This window comes from Arvicola amphibius, chromosome 17 (assembly GCF_903992535.2).
Source record: "Arvicola amphibius chromosome 17, mArvAmp1.2, whole genome shotgun sequence".
In the NCBI taxonomy this organism is placed as follows: Eukaryota; Metazoa; Chordata; class Mammalia; order Rodentia; family Cricetidae; genus Arvicola; species Arvicola amphibius.
Genome location: NC_052063.2, coordinates 18,561,644 through 18,567,643, shown reverse-complemented (window position 1 = coordinate 18,567,643; position 6,000 = coordinate 18,561,644).

The following is a 6,000-nucleotide window of genomic DNA, read 5'->3' as shown; positions in this document are numbered from 1 at the left end:
TTTTGGTGACACCTACAAGAAATATTTTAAACTTATTTATAAACTTAACTATGTTTTTATATAGGTTTAAAATATAACATATATTCCAGCTTTTCCATTGGTCTTGTTCTACAAGAAAAAAAATGCTTAAATAATTAAAATATTTAACAGATTAAACTAGGTTTTATACTGTTATAATCTAGTACGTGGAGGTAAATGCAGGAAGATTACAAGTTCCAATCCAGGACAGCGTAGGCAATAGTGAGATTCTACTTCTAGTAAACAAACAAACAAAATAAGTAAATGAGAGAAGAATTGAAGTGAGTAAGTAATTTAATAGAATACTATATTGTTCTTAAAAAAAGTCTGGAGATATATCACAATTAAAAGGTGAAAAAATTTTATACTCCTGATGTCCACAATAAACATGTGATAAAATAGAATGAACTAATAGTATATGAATAAAAAATTTCTTTGATGAATAATGCTAGAGTACAAAACTAAACTGGAAAAGGCCATAGGCTATTGGAGACAGGTGTGGTTGTTCTAATATAAATACTCCGTTGTGTCTATATGAGAAGATCCTAAACCTTGAGGGCTGAATGGTCTGGAGCCAACTGAGGCTTGAGGAAACAATGGGATGTATCAGCTGTGCATTGTGGAAAAACTGGATGGAGGCTCTTCGGTAACAAAGTAAATGATCTAACTTTCATGTGGTGGTAGCCTGGTTCATGTGGTGATATGACTAGTCCCTTGGGGAACACAGGGAATGCACAAATTCCCAGCCCTGCCCTGTAAACCCTTGTTAGGGATTTTTTTACTTCTGTTTCTTTCTCTTCAAGGTCCTTGAGATCAGCAGAGTTTGTCATCCTAAACCATGTCACCTTGGTGGGAGAATTATCCTGAGTTCACAGTACTTGAACAAATTATAGATAGAAGAAAGAGAGGCATTTTAATCTAGAGACAGGAGATGAACAATCCCCTGTGAAAGATGCCCTCTCTGCAGTAGGAGACAGGTACCAATAGTGCAGTCATAACCCAGAAAACGTGTGCAAACATTCCTTTTCGAATAATTCTTGTCTTCCTTCACCCTGCCAGGAGTTTTCTTACTTTACTGATGTTACCACTTTGTTCTAGCTTACATGAAAGCATATATGTTTTCCTACTTTTTGGAAAATTCATTTCATTAAGAGGACTCATTTGCCATGTGAACAAATACATTTTATATCACCCCCCCCCCCACACACACACACACTAAAAATTACATGCTTTTCACTTTTGTGTCAATTGAAGTCTCTGCCCCATTTGAATTCTGTCAGTCATTACACGAAAGATTTATATTCCTCTCTAGATGTGTGGCTAAAAGACTAACCCAGAGCAAACTCAGAAGTTACAAGTCAAAGGCGAGATACACTGGGGGTATAAAAAGCTGGGATCCTTGGATTTGTATCTAAAAAAAAAAAGTTTATACACCCAAGTAGTTGGCATTGGACTTTTAATAAGGGACATTTTCTTATGCCATTGGTACTTACTTTTCTTTGTTATAAAAGATATATTTGCCTCAGCCAGGCGGTGGTGGCGCACGCCTTTAATCCCAGCACTCGGGAGGCAGAGGCAGGCGGATCTCTGAGTTCGAGGCCAGCCTGGTCTACAAGAGCTAGTTCCAGGACAGGATCTAGAAACTACAGGGAAACCCTGTCTCGAAAAACCAAAAAAAAAAAAGATATATTTGCCTCAATATTAGTTAAATTTCCAGCATTAATAAAATTCATTAAAAAAAACAAAAAACAAGTCAAAATAAAATAAACACTGTAATCCTGTTCCAGGGTAAACTGACATTATGAAACCATAGGTGAGAGAATGAAGAAGAAAGGGAAGAGGAAAAGACAAAGTTAAATAACAATATCAAGTTAATTATGGTTATAGTAGGATAAATGCCAGGAACAAAAACATATACACATACATGCATATATGATTATATTATTATGTATGTTATATTTCTAATTATATGTATTATAACAGTAAATACCTTAGTGTACATTTAGTATTGTCTGGAACGCTCTTAAAATTTTGGACATATATGTATTAATCTGATGACAAGAATAATTATGTTATCATTGCCATCATAACTTAAGTATTTTAATGATTTCTTACTATCTATTTGAATATCAAATACTTTTAAATTTACCAATGTGTGATATTTTCAGAAAACATATATTGGAGAACAGTCATGAATAATGTAGTGATTAGAATGGCATATGCATATTTTAAATCACCAGATGAAGAATTTTCCTTTTATCTTCTGGGTATTTTCTTTTGGTTTGTAATAGAGTTTTATGGTTCTGCTTGCACTGACTGATGCTCTAAGTTTTGATTTGTGAGTACATTATTGAAACTAATTAATTTACTATATCTCTTTGATCAAAGCCTTCACATTGAACACCAAATTGTTCAGTCTTTTATATATGCTGTTGACTGATGTAAATAATGTATGAAATGATTTTCAAGGTAGGATCTTTTCCAAATCCAACCCAAATTGTGTTGTGTTTATCGTCGGTTTTGACAAATTGGTATTCAGAAAAAAAATTCAGTTACAAAAGACAAGTATTTGGGATTATTTAATTTTTTAATAATTATGTCTAAAGTTTTTAAGAGGCAGGCTTGTGGCAACATGATAGCAATCCCTTGAGCGGTAATTTATATCTGGCGATTGATGGTAATTACTGTAAATTGTTTGATTTCTAAGATTTTTAATGATAAACTAATTGCTTTACCAAGAATATTATTAATTCTTCTTCAAAAACAACAATTACATCCCATGGGGCCCATAAGGACAATTCTAAATCCTGAGTTCTTCAGATAAGGAATTGATTAAAGATATAAAAGCCAACTTGGAAAAAAATGGGTATACAATTTGTATCCTCAAGAACTACAGAGAGACCTCTGACCACGATCATAGACTAGAAGCTCCTCTGTATGAGCTAACAAAGAAGAATGTCAAACTGGAAAATCATAAACTATATACCACATAAAGGAGTAAGAGTTTAGGACATCTACAACAAAAGCCAGTGGAGACCTAAACAGTCTGAGCAATGCGAAGACAGACACAGCCACAGAACACAGTCTCAGCCACACAATAAACTGTCATATAGAGGTGAAGGAGTAGCCACTTCTCTAATGGAAACCAGATAGAATTATGGGTCACATTCTATATTTGGGAGAATAGCATCTGATGTGGGATTCCCCTCTGTATGCTATGAATATGTTTTATTGCCATTGGTTGATAAAGAAGCTGCTGCTTTGGGGCCAATGGTTTAACAGAATATAGCCAGGCTAGAAGAGATAAACATATGGAGAGAGAGCGAGAGAGAGAGAGAGAAAGAAAGAGAGACAGAGAGAGACACAGAGAGAGAGAGAGAGAGAGAGAGAGAGAGAGAGAGAGAGAGAGAGAGAGAGAGAGAGAGAGAGAGAGAGAGAAGAGTGATTGAGTTATTGAGAATACCGATAATAGTCTCTGGTTTCCACAGATACATGCATACTCACCCACAGATATGTACACACATGCACAAGTGATCAACATTTCAACAGATGTCTCCACCAGAGCTCAATGAAACTTGCTGGTAAGCCACAGCCGTGTGACGATGTACAGATTAATAGAAGTGGGTTAATTTAAGATATAAGAGTTAGCCAGAAATACGATCAAGCTTTTGGCCAAACATTATTGCAGTTAATACAGATTTTTGTGTGATTATTTCAGGAGTCTGGGCAGTCGGGAAACAAGCGAGCACCCCTCCGTTTACCATGTACCAACTTCCCAGATAGTACATTCTTAAGAACTTGGCTAGTGTTCAGATCAGGCTATTTCTCCCCAGAGTTGCTCCATATTGTATAAAATGGTACTTTTTCATTCTGTACTTTTCCTGAAGAGACACTATTTTACAAATTGCAAAAGACTCCATTTTGAGACTGGAGGATGACTTTGTACTTCGTCAGACATCTAACCCATGCCAAATCTCAGGTGCCAACCATTAGGAACAGGCTGATAATTAGTTTATCCCTGAAAGCAGACAGTGTTTCTTCCATACATTTCTAAAAGTAAAGTAGGATTAGAGGAAAACATAGTTATCTTGAAATCATATCCGGTAAATAAGGCTGAGAACTCGTACATGTTAGAATGTAAAAGGATGTAGCTGGCAGGATGACCAAGTGTTGTAATCCTGCCAGGAATACTTCAGTCACTGACATGACCAGAAGGGACTGATACACAATACAAGAGGGCTCACTTAAGCACAGCCTTGACGGCCAATCCTTTTGAAGTTGCCTCTCAGGCAAAAGGAATTGTTGAAGCCAAACAGCCAAATACTCCTATCAGGAAATGTGCCAGGGTGCGGTTCACGGCGGAAAGATCACAGCATTTATGCCCAGTGATGGCTGTTGGAACTTCAGTGAAAAAAGCAATGAAGTTCTGATTGTGGAATTTGATTGCAAAGGTCAAGCTCTAGGTGATATCCCTGGAGTCTGCTCTAAAGATGATAAAATAGGCATGTGTCTCTTTTGGCCCTCTATAAAGGAAACAAGGAAAGACCAAGTTATAAATTTTGACAATGGAAGCCCTGTAATGAATTTTCATATTCTGCAAAAAAAGGAAAAGGATGTATTTTCTTCACTTGGGCAACATGAAAGAAGGAAGTCATTGTGAACAGGAATAAATCTCATAAACTAAAAGTTGCCGTTTAATAGCTCTGAGTCTGAGATCAAGGTGAAGATCACATCCTCACTCGTTGCAGATCCTAAGAACTCAGAAAACCCAGGTATATGCTTAACACTGTGACAGATTTCAGATTTTACCAGTAAGATAATTAAAGTACATAATATTTTTAAAGTATTAAGAAAGATCTTCCAGTTGTATTGTTCTCAATGGTATGAGCGCTTCCATATTCCCAATGCAGTTGGAAGAAAATCTCATCCTAAACCGTTAGCCACAGTAAAAGGTCCCATCCGGAGAGGCTTAGAATACTAATGAATCTGCTCAGTTCATATACTGTTAAGGGAAGTGTAGCCAATACAGTCCCATGACATGCAAAGAAGGAAAGTCAGGGATGGAAACAACCCCATTGAGTAAGAGACACTTGTCCAAAGCAGACCCAGTTACAGTGTTTAAACAGGGAAATGAGAGCCTGCACACTCTCTCTCCTCCATGCCCGTAGCTGGAAGTCTCCAAATTAAAAAAAAAAAATTAATGAGAATTGTGTGTAGGCACGTGTTTGTATGATATATGTGGGTATAGGTACATGCATACCATAGCACACATATCGAGGTTAGAAGGCAACTTTTGTAGTTATTTGGACCAATCTCAGGTCATTTGGCTGGCTGGGTTCTTTTACATGAAAACCACCTCTTTGGTTCCAAAGCTGCCAGTTTAAAGTCCCAGAAAGAAAGTGCTTTGAAGTCTCACCTATTTTCTTTTCTATCTTTCAAATTTCTCTTTTGACCACGTTATCTAATCTATTTACTATTTCCACATTTCCCTAAATAGTTTTTAAATTCATTGGATGTTCTTTATGTATAGAAGTTTTGCCGTTTTCAGTTTTTGGGTTTTTTGTATTTGGGGGCAATACACGATTTTATAAATACTTTTATTACTTACATGGGTTAATGTTTTTGTCACAGTAGTATCTCTCTCTATGCTGAGTGGTGTTGTGAATTGGATTTTCATTAGCAGGAGTTTCAATTAAAAAAAAAATCTCCTAAATAAGTAATGTGCAAATTACAACAAAGAAATGCAAGTAAGTTGAAAAAGCTAGGGACCACAACTCCTCTGAAAGATCAAAGATACTAAAATAGGTCAAACACAGAAAAAAATGTTTTAGACGTTTTCTAATAGAAATGATCAGTGACACAGAATAGTACATGAATTAGCAGAGAGACTCAAGCTGGGAGCACAAGAAAGACAACATCTCTAACAACCAGAGATGTGGATAGGGAAAGGCAGAACTATGAATGGAACAGAAGCAGAACAGT